Raw genomic sequence first — 24,189 nt, 5'->3', positions numbered from 1 at the left:
GGGATGAATTTGAGGGATGCAGAGCCAGACAAAACCCGGACAGGCAGACGGATAGGTAAAGGAGCTACAAATGGATAATAAAGATGGCAAACTTCCAGCTTGTTCTCCCTGCCACCGATCTGAGACAAAGGCCTGGTGGGTTTTGGATCCTGGATCCTGCCAACACACCCGCTTCTAGCTGCCAGTCCAGGCCAGTTGGATGTGTTCAAGTCTGAACCTGGACATGTTTAGTAAAAGCTGTGGATTTAGCCTCTTTTCCTTGCCTACACTGAGAATCCTACATTAGGGAAAGGGGGAGAGTGCATTTGTCTCCTTTCCGTCTTTCTGTGTGCCTTGCTGTGTGTGCACACATTCTTTGCTTGCAACAAAGTTTGTTACCTGTTGTTTGCTGTGTCTGAGAGTTTTCCTGCTCTTTAATTCATTAATCAGCAGAGAAAATGGACAAGACTCCTAGATGGTAACCAATTGGAGTTGGCTAAAGAAAATATGGAGAAAAATCACAATCCTGGAGAACCTAGACAACAATGAGGACTTTAAAAGATGGATTTAATCTACATGGGTAGTAGAAAAAGACAAGATTTCCTAAGTAAATTGGGAGCATGGGGGCCTTGGGAGGAGGTTGAAAGGGAGGGGGAGGGGAGCAGAGAACAATGTAGAGCTCAATAAAAATCAATAAAAAAAGAAAATGTGGAGAAAGTTGAATATTGGCTACAATTTGGGTAGGTTCTGAATAGACAGAAACCACAGAAGCACAATAGAGACATTAATTGGCATCATTGTGGAATACAGGCATTAATGTTGATCTGATCTAGCTGGATGACTTCTGTCAGGAGATAAGAGGGGAAGTAATATGAAATTAGTTGGCTCTGGAGTTCAGAAGATTGAGGCTCTGGGGTCAGATAAGGCATCAAAGTCAATAAGGAGTCTGTATGATAGTGAAACTCAATTGGGGTATTATGTGAGAGACTTCTCCTTGGAGACACAACACACACATACAAGCACACATGCACACTCACACACATGCATGTGTATGCACACGTGCACATACACATGCACACAATGCATGCACACTCACATACACACACATACGCATGCACGCATGCACATTCACACACACATGCACGTATACACATACACATACCCCCTACTCACCCTAGAAAGGGAAATCACGACAGACTAAAGTCTATGACAGCACCAAAAATCAATTTGGTGAACTAACAAATCTTCATGGGGGTTACTAACAGGAGTATGGGTGAGTGGCTAAGACTTATTTTCCCCTTCCCAGGAGGTACCAATGGCAAATAACTTATTGGTTAGGGGTGGGACTTTGTGGCCCCTTTGATAGATGCCAGTCTATCAGCTGTCTCATTGCTGGGATCTTATCTGGTACTCCATGTTTTTGGGGATGCGTTTTTTGTTTTGTTTTGGTAACTTTTGTCTTTCTGGGGGTGTACTTGTTCTGTTTTCTTTTCTTTTGAGAGCAAGAAAGAATATAAAGTTGTGTGGTTTGGGAGGTGGAAAGGATCTGGGAGGAGTTGGGGAAGGGAAAGAATATGATCAAATGTATTGTATATAGAAATATTTTAAATAAATAAAGCGTTGAGAATGATGGTTTCCTCTAATTTGTATGTCTGCTTTACAGTCTAATCTCATGGAAAACAGGCCTGTAAAGGACTGAGGAATCACATAGGAAATAAGATAACAAGATAAATATGTCAATCTCTTATTTTCCTCCATAATGACAATCGTCAGTGTGATGGACCCATCAATCTGAGTTGCAGTGCTCATGGGTGATCTCAGTTAGGTCTCAGAAGAGTTTTCAGGGGTGTGCACTGTTCCTGTGTACATGTGACAGGTAAAGGCAATGCAACTGTGAGATGTAAGCTTCTTGCTAAGTTCATATAGTTAGTAGGTCAGGGGAGAAACCCAGGCTCAAACCCAGGAAGCCCATTGTGGGGATTCTTGCTGGGTAGAGTCTCCAGAAATTTCTTTACCAAGAGATTAGCATGGTTAGTGAATTTTGTCTTGGAAGATGGCTCTAACATCTTCAGGAAGCCCAGATAAGGGATTAGTCTAGGGGAAATTTTAGTATGAAAATGTCAAGCGCTTGAAGTAGATGCTAAAGTGGAAATCTTGTCCATTCAGCCTAGCAGGCAGGGCAGCGTGGGTAACAGGGAGACGCAGAGAATGGAAAAGTGGAGAGTTAAGAAATTAAGAAGGTATACACAGTACACTCTGAAAGAGTTTTCCAAACAACAGGGATGCCAGTTTATCAGAAATGAGTTTTCTAAGCAAGCGTCTCTTTTTAGCGTAATTCTTGTGGCCAGGGGAATTGCAGGAGACAGAGTATGGTTTTGAGTTTTCCTTTGTGGAAGCTGGGCATTGCTTAATTACAATGAGTTTTCTGACTCAACTTACCTTTCCACAATTATACCTAATGCATATGCAAAGTGATGAGCACTTTTGGCCAAGATTACTCAAAACTTCTAGAACAACTAGTAAGTCCCCCAGAGAATGTGAGACTGTATTGCTATTGCTTTGCTCATAGCAGCAACAGATTTAAATTTGCATTAGCTGATACATAGTACAAAGTCACATGCTATAATTAACTCTTAGATACTGATAAGCAGAAAGAATGACTTGTATCTATGTAACTCATGACCCAGACACTTTCTACAGGTCCTGTTTTATTAGCCAATTCAACTAATTTCAAAGCAAAATAAGCAACTGCGGAGGCAGCTTACATAGTTGCTTCTGTAGAGGGTCCCAACATTTCTTCTTTCTGTGCACTCACCCTCTATATATTCTTACGAGTCAGTTGTTTGGTTGCGGGCTTAGGTTTGCAGTGATGCTTACATGGGGTTGAAAACTCTTCTATGTTTTTAATGCCCCAATAAATAATTATAATGAACCAGTTTGGAAGCAATAAAAGCAACATATATAGCCTTTAACACAATATTTTATCACTCTTGTGTGATAGCTACTCAGCCCTTGGGAACACAGATTTAAAAAATCTTCAAAGTGAGATATTAAGTTTAGTGATAGTGGTGTTCGGAAGTGAGAGGTCCGACTTGCCTGCACTCTTGCAAACCACTGCATTGTGGTTCCTTGTTCATTTACTGGATCTTTTAAGTAATATTAAAGATCTTGACCTGGGTGTGATACTGTATACCTGTACGCACAGAATTCATGTGTCAGGATGGCTAAATGAGATCCATTCTTGGGATGTAGGAAAGAAAGAAGGAAGGAAGGGAGGAAAGAAGAAAACTGATAGAAAAAATTTCAGAGAGTTCTTTGACCATATGAGCAGGAAGTTGTTTTCCCGAATATAGTCCACCTTTCTCCTCTCTGCTCAAAGGACCAGTACTGCTTCTAATGATGGTGTGTCTGCAAACACAAACATCCACTTTTACACGTGTCTGGGGTGAGGGCTTCACTAACCTTAGAAGATGGGTGTAAACTCCTTCTGCCCTCTTAACCCGCCATATAGGATTTGCTTTATTGCTGGGCGGTGGTGGCGCATGCCTTTAATTCCAGCACTCGGGAGGCAGAGGCAGGCAGATCTCTGTGAGTTCGAGACCAGCCTGGTCTACAAGAGCTAGTTCCAGGACAGGCTCCAAAATCACAGAGAAACCCTGTCTTGAAAAACCAAAAAAAAAAAAAAAAAAAAAAAAAAAAGTGTGAGGATTTGCTTTATTCTTCAGGTCTCTTATACAGCAAATGAATAGGCCTAGGAGAGACAAAATCCAGAATTCTCCTGGGATGATGTTGTAATTTTTGGATCAGATTGGGGCTTCTCTTTAGAAATTAAATTATATGTAATTTTTTCCCTTGAGAAAGGCAGATGGGGCAAATAGACATTGGTAGTGAGGGGATAATAAAACACACGACTGTGTTAAGTACTATGTAGGAATAATAGGCATTAAAGGTTTAAGCAGAGATTGAGACAGAAGGATAAGGAAAGAGAAGGTGAGGTGCTACTTAGCAAAAGCTAAAAATATCTATATCATCTATCTATCTATCTATCTATCTATCTATCTATCTATCTATCTATCTATCTATCTATCATCTTTTGAATCTACCATGTGGAACTCTACTAGTTTGAAACCTAATAAAATATATATTGAAAACGAAAAGGAGATTGAACATAGGACTCTGCATGGTAGGCAATGTTTTTTTCCAAAAGATGTGTGTTATTAAATAAAATCATTTAGTGATGGGTGTGGAAAAACCTCCCTATGAGTTTTTAGAAGATGACACAGGCTACTCTTGCTTTGGGTTGCCCACCAGTAGATAGAATGACCCTGTTGAAGACACACTTTGGTTGAAGGAAATAGAGAAGAAAAGCTGGAACTGACCTGAAATCATCTTGCCTGTTGGCTAGCTTTCATATAATCTAAAAGTGCTACTATGAACGCCACTGAGAGAAAAAAAGATATCAGTTGTATTACCTATTAGTGAATTCTGAATGCTACAATGTCAACCTGCAAGGCAAAATACATATGCTCAATGGTGCAATATTGGCATGACTGTTATGTTACCAATTTATTTCTGATTGAATTAGAGGCCTGCTACACAGGAGGTAGTTCATGCCTGGTATTGTAAATGTTATTAAAAGCCTATGGGCAGGCTGGGTGTGGGAGGTTGGTTGGAGGTAGGATGGAGGGGAGAGTAACAAAAAAGATATCTTGATGGAGAGCACTTTGGGGTTCGGGAAAAACCTGGTGCCAGGGAAACCCCCAGGACCCACAAGGATGACTCCAACTAAGACTCCTAGCAATAGTGGAGAGGGTGCCTGAACTGGTTATCTACTGTAAGTAGATAGATGACTTCCCTAATTACCATCAGAGATACTCAGTTCAGTAACTGATGGAAATAGAGTCAGAGAGTCTTTAGTCTGCTAAGCAGCATGGTTAGGATTAAAGCTGTAGTTTTGGTGGCTGGCTCAGGCTCATTTCTTAGCTTTATGAGAGTCTAGCTTCATGGTGGAGGTTTTGGTGGGAGCCGTGTTTATTGTCACAATGCTGTGGAGTTTCAAGGTACATGCCACCACTAAGAAGCCTGAGGCCAGCTGCTCATAATCACTATTTAAGTGTTTGGTAGCAGGGCCTCTTAAAAGAGCTGCGAAGTTTTGGCTGCTAACTTTGAGTCAGGATGCTTTTCGTTAAGGAACCACACTTCTTCTTGCAGCCAGCAAACAGAGCCTGCTGGAGAAAAGATGATTACTAAGAAGCTGCCCTTGACTCTGTTCTCGTCTGGCTAGAATCCTTTTTTCATTTAAAGTTTTTTCAGGCTTTATGTGGAAATTTTTGCCAAATGTTTGGGCACCATTTGTAGATGGATGTTTCTGTCTCACCCAGTCCTATAGCCATTCAGTTAAAAAAAAAAAAAAAAAAAACAACCCACAGAGGCGTGCATTAATTATAAACTGTTTCGCTTTATCCAAGCACTGTAGAGTTCGGGTTCCTTTTCCTCCTCAAGGTACACCTTGATTGTTTTTCCAGTCTTTCTACCCTTCTCAATTTAACCTCCTGGGCTTGTCCTTATCTATTTCTGGTTTAGAGCTATTTATTTTTACAACAAGATTCTTACTGTGTGAAACCTAATATTGGCAAAGAGAAAACACAGATAAAGGTTGAGTGATTCAAAGACATCACAGGTGTTATTTGGAGAAAACCTGGGTATAGGCCTCCAGTGTAAGAACAGCACCTATGGTTTGATGTAGGTTAGGATAGTTACAGGGAATTAGGAGAGGAGGGGAGGGTATTGAAAATTTTTCCTGCAGTCAACCATTGCTAGGAATACCTAGGGAGGTAGCATGTGTGGTGGGTTAAATGGTGACCAGTAAATATCTCTTATGGTTAGCTGTTACTGGAGTCAGTAATTTGGGGAGGCAAGAATCTAAAAAAAAAAAAAAAAAAACCAAGATGCCCCAAGTTACTTTAAACCCAGGAATGGTCATTATTTTATGTAAATAGAGGAGTTTTACAAGTTGGAGTGAAATGGTCAATAAAGAATTTTTTTATATAGAAGCATCTCATATTTTTCTTTAACCTTTGTTGACAAAAATATATTCCCATATCTATAACTTTTTCTTTGTCTTTCTCATATTCAATGTTTCCTTTCTGTCTTCTTATTCCAAAATTTCTGAATTCTGAATTTATTTTAGCAATAACCTAGGGAGGATATTTGAGTCAGACAGTCTGGAGATTATATCTTAGGTATCTGACAGTAAGCCACAGCAAAGAATGCTAGAAGGCCTGAAAATCTTTCTTTTTCCCAGCAACAAATTTAAATTAAATTATTTACTCAATCTCCTCAAAGTGCAAAGATTATAGCTAATTTTATTTGAGTGTTCATTTGTAAGCAAGTTTGGAACTGTACTCTTCTGCCTGGGAAGAAATGAGGGCATTCTAAAGAGCAGCTTGTGTCCTTCACTCTGGCTATCTAACTGTTGAAACCAGGCACCTCAGGGAGTACCACACAAGTAGACAATGATGATATCCATCCCCCATACCACACAAGTAGACAATGACCGTATGCACATTCCTGAGCACACACTGATACATCCATTCCCCAGACAAAAAAAAAATCCACAACAATTTTGTAGTTTTCATTTATCATTATCATTTACCAGATTTTTAAAGGTTTATTTTATTTATTTTTAAACATATGTGTATGTTGGAGAAGGCTGCTTGTTGGTTCTGGGCTGCCTGGCTAACTTAGACCGGAAATAATCACACAGAAGCTGTATTAATTAAATCACTTCTTGGCCCATTGGCTAACTTTTACATTAATTTAACCCATTTCTATTCATCTGTGTATCGTCACATGACAGTGGCTTACCCACTAAAGTTCCCAGTGTCCATCTTCAGCGGCTCCATTGCTTCTTTCTGACTCTGCTCTTCTTCCTCCTAGAATTCAGCTTAGTTTTCTCTGCCTAGCTCTGTTCTGCCCTATCAACAGGACAGGGCAGTTTTCTTTATTCATTAATGATAATCAAGGCATACAGAGGGAACTCCCACATCATGTGTATGTATGGGTATGTGCACATATAAGTGCAGGTGCCTGCCGAGTCCAGAAGAGGGCGCTCAGCCCACTGGAGCAGAAGCAGGCTAATATAATATAATATAATATAATATAATATAATATAATTAGAGCTGCTAATATGGGTGCTAAGAACTGAAGTGAGGTATCTGCAAGAGCAGCACATGCTCTTAGTTGCTGAATCATCCTCCTAATCCCATTGGCCAGTTTTTGACTGTCTGAGTCCATCTTCCATAGCACTGAGCAATCTTTAATCCTAAGTGTGCACTTCTAAATGTGTATGCGAAATAAAGGTCAGTAGTGCAGCTTGTAGTACAGACTTAGCTAAGATATTTCCTTATTTTAATAATTAAGCAGTAGAGACAGATGTCCTTGAAAATGGAAATTACTCTTGCAGTGTCTTCTTTAGGCCAAATGTCACCTCCTTTCTTTTATAGGAGGGTAAACTCTGTTCCATGTGTTCACTGGTGTATCCGAAGGACAAGGGGAAGAAAGAAGGAAGAAGTAAAGGAAGGAAGAAATAAAACTGGATGGCCACGCCGAGTGTTATTCCTGTTCTATGTTTTCTCAAGGAGTCTTGGATGAGCTCTCTGAGTGGGCAAATCATATTGTGTCTCCTTACGATTGTTTCCTTAACAAAAAATATTAGATCCACAGAGCAGCTGGGCCTTGAAGCCCACATAAAATGAAAAGCCCAAGGCCATGCATTTCTGGCATTAGAAAGTTCTGGATGTTCCTCCCTCAAAGTATTTAGTGGAAATAAAGAAATATCTATGGGAATCAAAGTGTCAGCAAGATAAATGAGGGTATAAAGGCAAAGTAGCCAAACATAATTGAGGCTTAGCTAGGCAGGGCTCCTCAAATGGGAGACTGGTAGTGTCACAGAAAGCAATTAAAGTGGGGGAACTTTCAGGGTCACGAGAGCAATGACTTCTGAATATGTCATACATGGAAACAGATGTCCCTTATTGTTACTGTTAGGTAGCTAGTTGGATAGTAGCAGGCTTGCAGGCTACTGAGAAAGGATTTCTACCTCATAGCTAGCAGTTTATAAAATCAGGAATTAAAACTGATTTTGGTTGAAAGAATAGCCTTCGTGAATAAGATTGAATCCCCTCAACTGAGGATATCCCCTCCTTAGGACATCCCCCTGAAAACTGGAAGAACTGAAGCTCCTGTCCAGGTGGTTCGTTTTCTATGAACTTGGGGGAATTTGAAGTCATTAATGCCAAACAATCTTACTTTATGTAAGACTTTAAACACATGAAGAGGATCTTGGCCATTTCTCAGGCTGTTCTGGGAAATACACAGATAATGTGGAGTTAGAGGCCTCCTTGTTGTCGGCGTTATTTTGGATCAGACCTTAGCAGCTACTTAGAGAACTGGTCTGGTTCAAGGGGCCAGAGAGTGCACATGGAAATTATACACAGAAGCTCCTAAGGATCTTACAGGGCATGGAACAGTCTTGGTTGATTCCCTGGGGCGAAATGTCAGTCTATCATGGTACATGTGTTCTACGGGCTAATGAACAGTAAAGCAAAACCAGCACATTATTCTAAATGGGCCTGTCATCTAATGAAAACCCCACTATTTTTTTTTTTAAAAAGCATCTTAAAGAGGCTGTGTATATACATATTAACTGGTCTATTTTTCCTGGGAAGGCACAGTCTTTCTCTGGGACAGATTCCTTACCAATCTGCTCCAAAGGAACCCTTTAAGTCTACAGAGGCTTGTCATTTATATCATCAAGGCTTATGCTGTGGCTTGAGTGTGGACGATCACCCAGAATCCCATGTCTTTAAATACTTGGTGTTTAAATACAGGTGATACTGATTTGGAAGATGTAGAGGTGGGACCTCACTTGAAGGGGTGAATCACTGGGGGCCTGCCATGAGTTGACCCCACTTCCCGTTCAAACTTTATTTCCTGAGTGCAGATGCAACGTGACCAGCTTCTAGCTGCTGCCGCCATGATGGTCTAGATCCTGCTGCCACCATGATGGCCTATATCCATCTGGAAGTGTAAACCCAAACAATCCCTGCATCTTCCTTATGCTTCTTTCTCCCTTAGAGCGTTTATCACAGCAACAGGAGAGCAACCGAGAGGTTTGATAGCTCGCAGCTCCGAGCTGCTCTACTCTTCTGGAGTATTTCTCTAGAGAGCATACTCTACTCCCAATCCTTACTCCCAATTCTTACTTCAATGTGTAGTTTATTCAGTATAGTTAACAATTGTGGGGCACTCATTCATGATCATATAGATGCTGTTAATATAGTTCAGTGGACAAACCTTAAGTGATAAGCCTTTTGATGAACCAAATATAATATGGTTCATTGGTTGAAGTGTCTATGAGTAATCAGAATCAGGAAGCTGGTTCTGCAATTGGTTTCCTTTGAGTTATCTAGAAACTTGATCTGTGCTTCATGGAACCTGGCACAACTGAATTGATAGCATTAACCTGGGCTCTTAGGATAAACAGGCAAATATATTCACTGATTCTAATGATGCTTTCTTGGTAGTGTGTGTATGATGTCGTGGAGTGTGGGTGAGGGCAAGACAATTGTCATCCAGGGTCCTTTCATTCTATTACTTTAGGCTTGGAGTGAGGCACAATATTATGGTGGCAGGAGTGTGGTTGAGCAAAGAAGTTTATATTGTGGCTAACAGGAAGTAAAGAGAGAAAAGGAAGGGGCCTATGGCAAGGCTTATCTTTTGAACAGATACAGCTGTCCAGGAGACTGGCCAGCAGTGTTTCAGTGTGGCACATGAACCACAAAGAAAGAATGTCACTAGTGATGGGAGACAGGGTTCAGTTCCCAGCCTCCATGTCCTATGGCTGATAGCTACCTATGCTCACATGCTAGGAACTGAACTCAGGTCTCCTGCAGGAAGAAGGTATGTGCTCTTAACCACAGAGCCATCTCTTGATCCCCAGAAATGACTTTTGGGGTAAAAAGCAAAATATTTATATGAACTGAGGAGAAACCAGAGTATTACTAAGAGGAGAATTCCACAGACAATTTTATAACTGTTATCCCATGAAACCCCCTGTTGATTGACAGATCTTGGTTAAAGTCAATATTATAGATAGATGTATTGCTGAGGGTTTTTTTCCTTTCTTATCTACTCATACGGGTAACTAGATGAAATGCTTAAACTCTGCGCCCCAGTGTCTTTGCTTTTAAAGTAGGTATAATCATGACTTTGTGAATGACGGAATGATATGTGGAATACATTAGCATAGTGCCTGGTGTGTAGTAGTCAAACAGCTTTATAAATGCTACCAGGGTCTCTCACCATTTCACAGCGACTGCAGGACACTGGTTCCAGTCGGCAGTCAAGCAAGAGAAAGAGACAGGCTCTACCTAGAGCCGCTGGGTTTATTTTATCCAACTTCATTTGCTGCTCAAGCCTGGGTCTCCTGGATCTGTGTGACCTGGCACCACTCTGCTCTTGTTTTGCCACCACTCTGCTCCGGACACAGTGGCATTTTTACCGTCTAGAAAGTGGCTTTGGCATTGTTTTGCTCACTGCTATTTCACACTAAGTTGCATTATGTAATACGGAGAGACTGGGTTTGTGTTTGGATAAATCTGTGTCTCATCTAGCTCAGAAGGCCTTACTTTACATTTGTGCTGCTGCCTTGACTCCTTGGGTCTTGGAATCCTGCTCCATGTAATAGGTTTGGCGTTTTGAATTCTCAGCCAAATATTGAAGTAAAATATTCAAGAGAGTGTTTACAACATTTTTAGATGATAAGATATCATCTTTCCACTCATAAACCCAAGCAGCCATCTGCTTACCTCCCACCCATCATCTCTCTGCCACTCCACCTCTCTCCCCGGAGTTGCTATAAAATGGAGTTTGTGCACAGACAATTGCTTTCTTGAGCAATTTTGTATCTGTGCAATTTTTTAGATCCTTGCCATTAATCATAATATAAATTCCTAAAAGTCAACCTTTGGTAGATGGTCAGTGTCAGGGAGCATGCCAGTTCATTCCAGAGTCACTAAACTGAAGGGTGGAAAAAATCTCGGTGATCATTATTGCTGTTGATCACTTTATAGACAAGAAAATGAAATTCTTATTGAAGTGACTTCTCAAGGCCACATGAATGGTTGAGGCGGAGCTAGAGGTACACATTAAGGTATTTAAATCTGTCCACTTTTAAAATAATCTTGAAGGTTTGTGTCACTGAGCCTTTGTGTCTTGGCCCCTCCCCTTACGAGCTGTGTGATCCTGGGCTTGATTTCCAGCATCTATGACCTCTGTTTCTTATTATCTTTCAAAGAGACTTACTATAACTTAGGATTGTGTTAGAATAGATGAGGTGAGGCACATAATGAATTTGCTGGAGTGGCTGAAAATGCTGAGTCCCCCACTGTGTTCTATGATGTTGATCAAATAGCAAATGAGTCCAATGTGATTGGTGTGTTTGCAACTCGTGACTGTCTTATTCAAAGAATTATAATGGCTCACTATTTTAAAGAGTATTTTCCTGTCTCTGGCTCTTTAAGAGAGAAATTTTCAGTTTACATAATTTTTCTCAAGATAGACCACTTCCAAACCTGCAATTTTTTGTAGAGATTTTATAATTTTTGTTTAGACATTTGTTGAGTCTTTTAGGTTCAAGGTTATAATTCTTATTAGTGTGAACCAGATCATATTAGATATAATTTGTAATTATTACACTATGCTCTAATTCACCATTTATAATGATTATTTTAATTATATCTGTCTGAATTTTGATTTGTAATTTTCATGTGAATTAGAACTTTTTAGTGACTGAATTATACCATCTCACAGAAGAGATTGTAAGTAACCATTAGCCTGTATCCCCACCTAAAAACGTTAAAGTATTATAGAAGACAAATCTTTCTCAATACTCTGAGTACTAAAGATGTTTTCAGCCAAATATATAAGAATTTTCAGAAAGCTAGACTCTGAGCTGAGCAGTGAAACACACAAGGTCATTCAGAACAAAGTTCCGCTTAGCTCAAAGCAGCTTTATGGCTCCATAAATTATTGTGAGGCAAGCAGTTCCTCAGCAGCCTCAGGTGTGTGCCTCCTGCCTAAACCACTGGAACCTTGAAGACGGGAATTACACATTGTACTTCTCCATCCCTTCCTTCTTGATGTGGTCCCCAGATTTCCTTTTTATGCTCTTCTCTTTAAAAATCTCTACCATCTATGCCCAACAACCAGAGCTTCTCAGAGAATGAATGTTTGTTGAATAATGGTACAGTGAGCGTGGTATTCTCACAAGTTTCTCTGTGAGCTCAACTCTATTCATGTCATACATACAAAGGATATTTATGCATCTAACTCCATTCTATATTGTCTTGTTAATAATACGCGACCTGATTTTTTAGTCTCTTGAAGTGCTTAAGAAGGAGTGGCCTTTTTGGAGTAGACTTTTGTGTAAATTGTCTATTAGCTATATATTCCAAGTCTAGCATATTTTGAGTAGAAGAGTATGTTCAAAGTGAATAAGTGATTTAAATCTCTAAAGTGCAGTTTGAAGGCCTGCCATTGTGTACGTCTTGCTGGCAGAGGGAGGCACAAAAAATTAAAATCTGGCATTTTGACACAAAACAGGAGTAGACAAGATGATTTCAGCAGAAAAGTCCAGGGACGGCAGAAATTAAAGTGATCAAAGATGTAGGATAGTGTATAATTTATGGCACTTTGGAATAAATGTCTGAATCCCTATCACTGCTTGGCAATGAACTGGCCATGTACAAACTTTTGTTTTAATTTCTTAATCAATATGGGGGAACCAGCAATATGTATCTCATGTATTTGTGAAGATTAAAGAGGATTGTTACAGAGAACATAACGTAGCACCTGGCACGTGCGTTTTCCCCCCACAGGAACTATATATCAGACAGAAGACTCCTGGGTTTGTAAGATTTCAGAGCTTTTCTGGCAAATTCACATCCGTCAGACAGATCACTGAGCACAACCTAGCACAGGATGCTATCTGATGAATTTATGTTTGAGCCATAGTTTCTCAGATCACAGAATTATCCAACTGGCCGAAATACTTCTCTCCTTTCCTCTCCCTTCTCTACACCATCTTTCTTTCTTCCTCTGTCCTTACAGCTGACATTTGACACATGCAGCTGTGCTCCAGACTATTGCAGCGCTGAGAAAGCTCTGGTTGTACACAAGTGTGTATCATCTATTTATCGGTCTAGCCACCTTAGCAACCCAGGTTTCTGTAACAAAATGATGTAAATGATGTAAATGTAACAACTTCAACAAATTATTTGGGAATGTTAAGATAAGAGACATTTTCTATAAAATTGCAATGGAGATAGTAGAGGGCAGGAAATGATAATCTCCACAAAAGAGCATTAAGATTTTTCACCACAATTACATTTAATACTGATGCATAACCAGTCAGAGAAAAACCTTGCATTCATCAACTTAAGATGACTCCAAGAGTGCATGAATACTAAGTAACAAGTGCTATAGAACTCTGCTCCTTGCATAGGCAAAGTAGTTGGATGAGTTACCATTCATTACCAGGTTTTAAATGAAGGAAGTTGATTAGAGCTAAGCTCCTATTGGCTGAGCAGGAGATTTATGGGCTGGTCATCAGAGGGACTGAGATCAGTAGTAGGGAGAGTATAGTATAGTAGTTTCTTTGAGTTAAAGTCTTCCCTCCAGAGGAGACTCTGACTTTCCCAGCTCCAGAGAGAATGCATTAGAATGAGGAGAGTCGCCTGCAGGCTGTGCAGAGGGCTCTAGGGTCACAGCTTTCATCAACTGTCACCTGGGTTGGGGGTGGGCTTTTGTGATACAGCTGCTTTTTTTTGAGTCAGCCTTGTTTCATCATTCATATTTTTGTTAGTGACCCTAACAAAAATCCATTGGTTCACCAAGTTGGGCTTTGGTGTGATCATGACTTTGGTCTGCCATCGGTTCTCTTTTTGGGATGAGTAGAGATGCCTGTGTTGTGTCTCCCCAAGCAAGTCTGTTGTATAAGGTGACTAAGGTTTTGTCAGGATGCAAGATGCAGTAGGCTCAGTGCCGCTCAACCATCAGACCCAGCTTCTCCTTTTCTATTTTATAAAACAATTATGGGGGGGGGGGTCCAGCAAGAGTCAGTCAAGGTTCTGAAATGGCAGTAACATACATTTAATCACGTCTTTTTATTTCTATCCTGAGAAAGACTGCTCAAATCTAGCTGTGATCAACTGCTAATTCTGAGGTTCGTGGGGAAGAATAGAGGGGTAATTTGACTCAGCTTTCTTTAATCTTGTCCACCTGCTTTTTAAGATTACAATTTTCTGTATTTCTTTCAATATCATGTATTTCCTGCCTCTCAGAATCATGAACTTAACCTTCTCTGTGCCAAGAACTTTGTAGACAGTGGGGATATGAACATGAAAAGAAACCAACAATGGCAAAAAATTGCTGTACTTAGTAGAGGAAGATAAACTCACAAATAAGTATATAATTTAACCTAGTAGAATATTATGTTAAGTTTTGGAGAATTTTGTTATGTGGTTGTTTTAGTTTCTTCTCCTGTTGCAGTGATAAAGTCCCCTGACAAAAGCAACTCATGGGAGAAAGGTTTATTCCATTCACAGGGCAAGGGTGCAGCCTGTTAGGGAGAGGAAGGGAAGGCGCCAAGAGCTCAGAGTGGCCGATCACATTGTATTCAAGGTCAAGGAGCAGAGAGCAGGAATGCACTGGTGATCAAGGATTGCTGCTCCTCTGCCCCCTTTCTCCATTTACACAGCCCAGCATCCCAGTCAGGGAACAGTGCCACCCACAGTGGGCAGCATCTTCCCACTTCAATAAGTGCAGTCAGGATAACCATCCACGGGCACATTCAGAAGCCTGCTTCACAGGTGGCTCTAGATTCTGTCAAGTTGGCATTTGACACTAGCCATCACAGCGATGGTAAATATTATTTGTTTCAGATTATTGTCATCATGGACCATTGTTTAGAGAAGGGATTAAAAACTTGGACTCGAAACTAAAAGTATTAAAACTGAGAGACATTGTCAAAAATGTTAGGGAAGACCAAGAAGTACCAAGAAGCAGAAGCATGATTTTCTTATTTATGATAAAATACTCTGAATCCAGGAAACTGAATTCAGTAAACATTTCTGAGAAGCCACAAATATTGCTCCTGAGTCTCTTGGGCACAGTGATAAAGCAATAAACAAATTATGTGAAGTCTCTGATATGATGAAGCTTTTATCTAGTTGAAGACAGATTAATAAATGCACACACACACCTTCATAACAATTATTATTTCTGACTCTTAGAATTTTCTCTTCCTCACTACCTCAATAAAATCCTACAAGTGCCCTACTGTGGACCATTTTCAACTATGAATTATTATATTTCAACTGCTCCCCAACCCATCGTTCACATTCCCACAGTTATCTCTACAATACAGAGTTAATTGTGTTCTACTGATTATAAAACTTTTCGTGTTTCCTATCACACTCTCATTAATACCTTATTCAAGTTTTGATTCCTGTCTATTCTCCCAAACTCTTTATTGTCTGATGAATTGACTCATCTCTCCCCTCCAATATTCAGCTGAAGAACTTCTTGTTCTTTATAGAGAAAACGCCAACTTCTAGAAGTGAGTGCTTCCTCTCCGTATTGCTGCAGTGATGACCAACATGTTCCGTACTCATTACCCTTCTCTAAAGTCTGTGAATGTCACTGCTTCCCATTTCTGTTTCAGAATCCAGTTCCTCTCAGTTTCCTGTATCTTTGCTATTCTCACCTGTATTTGATAGGCTCTTATACCATTCATTTAAAACATGTATTCCTGGGTCTGTGAAATAACTTGGTGAGAAGAGGCACCCACTGCCCCTCCTGTCAACCTGAGTTCAATAGCCAGGACCTGTTTTAGTAAAGGGAAAAGCTGGGTTCTACAGGTGCACCTCTGAATTCCACGTGAGTGTTGTGTCATGCCCCCTCAAAAATAAATTTAAAAAAATCTATCCCCTGCCCATTTCCTAAATATAGTATTTCATATTATATAAAATTGTCCTAACTCACATTCCCCCATTCTTCTTTTACCACTTACCCATCAGTTAACTCCAGGGCACTTCCATCTCATCTGCTTAATGGAAGCTTAGATGTTGCCAACATCTCTTTTTATTCCTTTGTTTTTCAAGGAACCAGTGACAGCCGCACTGGTAAATCCGCATCTTCCTACTCAGGAGCATCCAGTGTGAAGTGTGCATGCATTCCTTCTGAGTCGGCTCACTGGACTATTCGTCTTTAGTCTCCTCGTGTTCAGTGATCCCTCTCTACTCTATCACTGTCTGTGCCCTTTCCCTGGGCTGTTATACTTAGTTACAGTGACTCAGTGCTGGCAATTTCAAAATTAAATACCTCTGTCCTTATCTACACTCTCAGATTCAGGATGATTTATCCAAGTGTGTTTTGAATATATTGATTTAAATGACTACTATATATCTCAAGCCTAAAACTCACAGACCAAATTTCCTATTTAAAATTTACTTTTAAGTTAACAAGTTAATGGGTGTGACAGTGACATTTTTATACATATACGTCATTGTGCTTTTTTTATTTATCCTCATCACTGTAAGGATCTTTTCCACCACTCGTCTTCATGAGTCAGAAGCTAGATATTTCTAAGAACTCATTTCCAATGGCCACCTCTTTTCCCAGCATATTTTATGCAACTTATTCAAATTTTAGTAAATTATTCGATACCAGCTAATTTGGTTACCCTTATTTTTATTTGTTGCCCATGGTGAGTATTACTGGAAATGGTTGTGTTATACAGAGAGGCTTCTCAAGTGTCAAATCTGCTAGGTAAGTAACTATTTGTCCCTATAATCAAAATTCTTATAATTGACATTGTGAGCCATAGATCATCACTTAAGATCCTAGGAAGGATTACCAAATGAGGCAAAAGTAGCCTCTCTGGAACTCAGGTATCCACTTCATGAAACAGTATATGAGCTTAATGGAGGGGTAATGAAAGGCAAGCAGGCCATAGCTTTTTGAAGTGTCTTCCATGGAACCTCAGTTTCTTAGGAGTATAATATGTGCTCTGTAGTCAAATAAGCTGGGGAAGGGCTGGGACTTGTTTTGTTGATGTTGTTCTTTTCCCAATGCGATTCACAGAACATTCCTCACCTCCACGGCACTTTTAATCTGTCTTAGAACCTCCTCTTTGCTAAAGCAACTGTGTGCTCTCCTACCTGATAGAAGTTACTTTTCTTAATGCTTGTTTATTGCTGGTCCCAATAGGGTGTAAACGTTAGAGGTTAGAAAATTGTACATGGCTTACTTTTTTGGTGTATATCCCAAATTTTAAAGAACACACACACACACTCACACACACACACACACACAAACAACTAATCCTTGACATAGAACAGAAGACCAGCTATTGGAAAAGAACACAGATTTTTCAAGGAGCACAAACAGGGACAGTATTAAATTCTGTATCTTCTAAGGTTTTACCACAGTGACAGAAAGGTAACCAGGACAAACCTTTACTCATGTGACTGCCCTTCAGATCTGGAGAAAGTTAATTCTGGCCCTCATACCTAGCAGCAAAGGCTTTAGCCACGGAGCCGTTTCCCTCTCCTGTCATAGTTTCTGAGACCCAGTTCCTCTGACCTTGGGTTTGTCAAGGAGGCTATTATTTATGGTCAGTGATCCCCAGGGATTTGCCTGTCTGCACCTCCCCGGTGCTGGAATTATAAGAACATAGCACTATGCCCAGTTCTGAGGATTGTACTCAAGTCTTTGTACTTACAAGGCAAAGACTCTACTTATGGAGATATCTTGTCCTGTAATGTTCTTTGTTGAGACTGGGTCATTTTTTACAGCCCAGAATGGCTTGTAATTTGCTATGTAACTGAGGCTTTCCCAAACCTGCAATCCTATTGCCCCAGCCTCCTAAGTGCTATGATGACAGGCATGTATTGCCTTATCTGACTAAAAGCAGATTAATTATTAATTGATTTCATTATTTCTTGTAAATTCTTCACAGGCAAGGTATTTCTTTTTTATTTGTTCATTTTTTATTGATTTTATTGAGCTATTCATTTTCTCTGCCCCCTCCCTGCCTCTCCCCTCCTCTTCAACCCTCTCTCATGGTCCTCCTGCTCCCAATTTACTCAGGAGATCTTGTCTTTTACTACTTCCCATATAGATTAGATCCATGTATGTCTCTCTTGGGGTCCTCATTTTCATCTAGGTTCTCTGGGATTGTGCTTTGTAGTCTGGTTTTCTTTGCTTTATGTTTAAAAACCACTTATAAGTGAGTACATATGATAATTGTCTTTCTGGGTCTGGGTTACCTCACTCAATATGATGTTTTCTAGTTCCATCCATTTGCCTACAAATTTCAAGATGTCATTATTTTTCTCTGCTGTGTAGTACTCCACTGTGTAAATATACCATATTTTCCTTAGGCATTTAGGGAACAAATAACCCAATAAAAATGGAGTACAGACCTAAACTCTCTCAACAGAGGAATCGAAAATGTCTGAAAGACACCTAAGGAAATGTTCAACATCCTTAGTCATCAGAAAAATGCAAATCAAAACAACTCTGAGATTTCATATTACTCCTGTAAGAATGGCCAAGACTGTGTTTCAGGAACTAGCTGAAGATAAAGTTAGGTTTTAATCTTGAGAAACAGGGAGTTTCCCCCTTGTGGTTGTCATTGTAAAGAACTAGCTGATTATGACCTTGGGAGTGATCCTGAGAGGCAGGGAGTTGCCCCCTTGTAATCTTCACTGGTATTTTCGTGATTTTCTGTGACACACTCCCTGCCAATTCCGGATCACTGGGCAGTGGTTTCTTCCCTTAAAAATCGCTTCTTCCGGTCACTCGGGGTTGAATTCTCCCCCTGCGTGGGTTATGAGTCTCGGCCCCAGTGCACTGGTTCCCGTCTCATCTCCATCATTAAAGCCTCGTGTGATTGCAAAAAAAAATTAAATAAATAAATAAAAAAAGAATGGCCAAGATCAAAAACACTGATGACAACTTCTGCTGGAGAGGATGTGGGGTAAAGAAAACACTCCTGCATTGCTGTCAGGAATGCAAGTTGGTACAGCCCCTTTGGATATAGGTATGGCGATTTCACAGAAAATTAGGAAACAACCTTCCTCAAGACACAGCAATGCCACTTTTGGGTATATATCCAAAGGACGTCCAATCGTACCACAAGGACATGTGCTCAACTGTGTTCATAGCAGCATTGTTTGCTATAGCCAGACAAGGCATTTCTTCATTCTTCTTCCTTACCATCAGCAAATACTTAGTAATTACATTGGTGAACATTGAGAAACATGGACTTAATGTATATTTAATTATTATGATGGAAAATATCTAATAAAGTGGGAATTTCCAAAATGCTTTTTCTAGCATGTTTTGGAGTGGGTTTCTGCCTGTAGGAATTGGGAATGAGAGCTCAATTCCATTAAAGATACGAGCCAGGACTGTGTGTGATAGAAAAGAATTCTTGAGCATTTGGGATGGTGTTTCTGGCTTTCTTCCTCTATGTCTAGTCACTTGGACTTAAGCTTTCTAATCACTTTCTTCAAATGGCTTTCTTTGACACTGGTGTGTGTCATCCACACACATAACACTGCTAAGGGAATGGTAGTGTTTGTGACAGAAGGTGATATGGTAATGACACATTTATAGTGTGTTTGTTTACATTAGTCATTTTTCAGAGTTGGTTTTCTGTTACTTGAATAATAAAAATTTATTTTACTTTTAATCTAGATGCTGAAAAGAAATTACTTTAAATTCCCCCTTCCAGGTTTATTATTATCATTAATTTTTTTAACCAAGGAAAGCTGTTTAATCTCTTTTCCTCATTTTATGTTATCATTAATATTATTTTCATATACATACATACATACATACTTGGGAAAGATTAGGAAATTCATTTTTTCCCAAGCCACATTCCTTAAGAAGTTCTGCCTGTGAGTAGCCACTGCACAGTATTAGCCTGTATTTCTCAGCTTATTAACTTTCCTGCTGGACTCAGCTTCCTTTGCCCTACAGGGCCCCATCTGCAGCTCTAACAATATTGATGGTTTATTCTACCAAAAAGAGCTTGAACTGTGAAGCAAACCCTGGAACTGAGCCCCACAGAGTAAGCATATGCTCAGAGGTATCTCTACCACAGAGACAGAAATGACGTTCTATTATCTTGAAAGAGTCTTGAAGCTGCTTCTCTGAGTGGTTCCAGGGGAGCCACACAAACGGGCTAGATGACTGTGAGGCCTGTTTTAGCTCTCATCATGACTGCCCGTCAGACCCTGGGTTATTTCTTGCTCTCAGGAGAGAGACGCAGTCAGGGTTTCATACAATTTGTTATTTATGATTTGAAACTAATTTTCACCCTGAGTTTTTACTGTCATTGGTAACATTTGAGAAATACGGGAGAGCCTTGGATTTGAGAAGATTATTTCTACCAGGTACGAGTCACATGATCAGGAAGACAGCTTACTTTTATTTACTTTTAAAATGTTCTTTCTCAAGATGGTTAAATATTAAACAAACAATACATATGAAGGTATCTGGCACAACGAACCAAATCAGCATGGAACTGGAAAGATAATTGTTGGTCACATAATTTCCTAATATGGCAGAAAATCTGTATTCTCATCTGTCTGATTTATTTATTTCTTTTTTATTTATTATTTATTTCTGCCTGAATTCTTTACTTCTTTGGTATTTTAAAGAGTAGCAACGTATTTGTGTCTAATCTTAAAAGGGGGCCCAAGTGTAGATTAGCAAGCGTTGTTTAGAATTTAAAACAAAATTTCCCAAATTAGCTAAAACAGGTAATTATATTTTAGTTACTTTAAAAACAATATGGGCAGATTTATTCATTTAATGTTTAATTCACTGACAACATTTAGAAATTTATTTCAATGACTGTTTCACTACTAACGAATTATTTTTATAAATAAAGTAAAAAGCAAGGTGATCATAAAGAATAACTTCAAATATTATACAGTGTCAGGCAGCAATTATTTTCTCATTTCCTCGCACATCCTTCTCTCTTCTTGGAAACACTTTCATTCTATTAAGCTTGACCTACACTCTCTTATTATAGATTATAAACTGTGAGAGGGAAGCAGGTATTATTGCCCTCGCCTCCACACACTGAATTCTTTAATACGATTTTCCTACTGCTTTTATTTAGAGTGTTAGGAAATTATTTTATAGCCAGACACAGTGAGTTGCAGGCATCTGGTTTTAAAATATTTACTAATTATATTTTAACACCATCAAATTGAAGTCTGCTGCTTTAGCTTCCTGCTTATGATTCAGAAGAAAGAATTGCCAGCTGTCATACATGTTTATTATTTTCTCACCATCCTGGATGACTCACAATCTGACCCCACTTCTCCCATCACTGCTTGCTCTGGCCACTGGGCCCTTCCGTGAGGATTTAAATGATGACTTTACTGGTCTTTTTCTGTAATCACTTTCTTCTCTAATCATTGTTTCTTAATATAACCAGCTGTTAATAAACGAGGCCACCAGTTCTTGGATGCCATCACACAGTTTTCTAGATCCCAGAAAAAGATCTTAAACTTGATCAGCGATTAACTCCATTGCTAAACATATAGTGCTCACTGTGTTTCGTTGAATGCCTCGATGTCACCTTTCTTCTCCTGCATTCCTACTCTCTCCCCTGTCCCTACTCTCATGTATTTATCTTGTTGAAAAATGACAAGGTTCCTTAGTACCAAATGTGTGCAATACTGTGAGATGGTTTAAGTGAAGTGGATTAATAGAATTTGGCTGTAAGACTCAGAGGGAGGAGTTCAGGTCACAGTCAAGTGCTGGAGATGGTTGGCATAGTTACTTATTACAAAACAAGGGACTCATAAAGGCTCTGATGAAAGCATCAGCATGTTTATAACTGGAGCTTTATTTTAATCCTGTCCTTGATGCTGATTAATGTTATGATTCCAGAGGAACAAACTTAGTAGATGAAAAACAACGCCTCAATGATGAACTCAAATCATCCTCTCACTGGAAAATTTGAAGGGAAGAGGAAGGTGATGGTTTGAATCACTTTTGAGGAAGATGTGAGCTTTGAAAAGGAGCTCTAAGAACTAAGTGATATCCTTAACTTTATGAATACTGAAATAAGCTTTCTATGCAGGGTAACCAAAGAAGCACGGCTGGGTCCTAACTGTGGGTTAAAGCTTGTGTCAGTGGAAACGAAAAGGTGCATATAATTACAGAGAGCAGATGGTAACAAAAAAATCAACTCAGCTGTGAGTGTGAGTGTATGTGTGTGTAAAAGTGTGTGTGTGTGTGTGAGGGAGAGAGAAAGACAAACAGAGACACACAGAGAGACATACGGTAAGACATATCTTTAGAGATTTTCTTGTATCATTTATAGCTGCAGGACAAACAGATAGAATAATAGTAAATAAAAGATAAGTCTACCAATACCCAAATTATATTGTTTTCTATTTCTGCTCTAAGCAGGAGGTAGATTGCTTGGTTTGATTCTCCTGATGATGGTGCAATAGGTGAATTTACCCAATGAAACTATGAAAGAGTAGTGTTTTTTTGTTCCTAATCATAACGGTTATATATTTATTCTAAAAACTTTCAACTAAAATATCTTAACTGATTTGTGTATTGAATGTCACATGATTGTGTGCATGGGAAGGCCAGGAGTTGGTGTTGGATATTTTCCTCAATCATTTCTCTTCCTGTGGTTTTTGAGACAAGGTCTTAAAGCTGTGATAAAAAAAAACCCAATGGTTTATGTATTGAGGAGATTCAGGAATGTTTTCATTTGTAATGATGATGGGATTTGGATTGGAGTTTGCCATTATTCCTTAAACTGCCGGTGTCTAACAATGTAGGAAATGAATTTCACTCCATGAAATTACTCAATATTAGATTCTACTATTTCCACCTAATATTTTATAAAATTTCCACATATATTTCAGAAGGGTGTGTTATCAGGCAAGACACATGAAATTTGATTTTTTGAACAATGTGGTGATGGCAAAGCAGGTAGTTTAATGGTCTTATGATTCAAACTTGAAGTCATTTTAAGTGAACACCATATATTACAACGTCTTTAGATTAAATGCCATAATTAAAGTTTCAATTCTAGGTATACTTTCTTTCTCTAGGTAAATGTCTTAGAAAAAGTGATTTGACTCCATAGGCGTTTTGATTGCTCTATATCTTTTTGAAAGCACAAAATTCGATTACATATTCCAGCTCCATGGGAGATAGGACAGAACATAAGAAACAATGATTTGAGAATAACATATAGACTCTAATGGGGCTGGGTATGCAGTATAGTCAACATATTAGGGCATATAAAACCAAAGATATATTGGGAACAGTTACCGGCTTCAAGCATTGCATATATTAATAATTGATAGTGGTAATTAGAATGTACAGAATTATTATTATTTGGCTAGATACTGTGTTATAAAGAACTCTGTGCAGATTCTTACATTGGTATTCATTATTATGAGTAGAAATTATCATTTATTGTTTTATACATATGCTATGGTCAAACAGATAACATCTGGATTGTCTGTTATCTCTAGTGCTCTTTTTGTTGCCATGATCAAAACACAGACCAAAATTTTCTTAAAAAGGAAAGGGTTTGTTTTATCTTACAGTTTATAGTCCTGAGGGAAAGCAGGGCAGAAACTCAAGGCAGGAACCTGGAGATAGGAACTAATACAGAGGCCACGGAGGAACAATGCTTACTGGCTGGCTTTCTATAGCTTGCTTAGTCTGCTTTCATATACAACCCTGTACCTTCTTACCAGGGGTAATACTGCCCACTATAGCCTTCCCATATCAGTTATTTATCAAGAAGATGCCTCATAGACTTGCCTATGGGCCAATCAGATGGAGGCATATTTACAACTGCATTCCCTTTTCCCAGATGACTCTACCTTATGTTAAGATGACAAAAAAGCTAACCCATTGCCCCTTCAAACTCTTCTGAGTAATCATTTACTTGTTCATCAGTCATTCTGTGGGCCATCTCTTCATTCAACTGGCTGTTTTCTCTGTGCACAGAGTTTTGGTTTCCTGAAGTCCCACCTGTCAGTTGTTGGCCCCATTTGCAGACCGAGTAGAGAAATT

The sequence above is a fragment of the Chionomys nivalis genome, chromosome 18 (genome assembly GCF_950005125.1).
Source record: "Chionomys nivalis chromosome 18, mChiNiv1.1, whole genome shotgun sequence".
Taxonomy (NCBI): Eukaryota; Metazoa; Chordata; class Mammalia; order Rodentia; family Cricetidae; genus Chionomys; species Chionomys nivalis.
Note: the sequence above shows the minus strand (reverse complement) of the source record.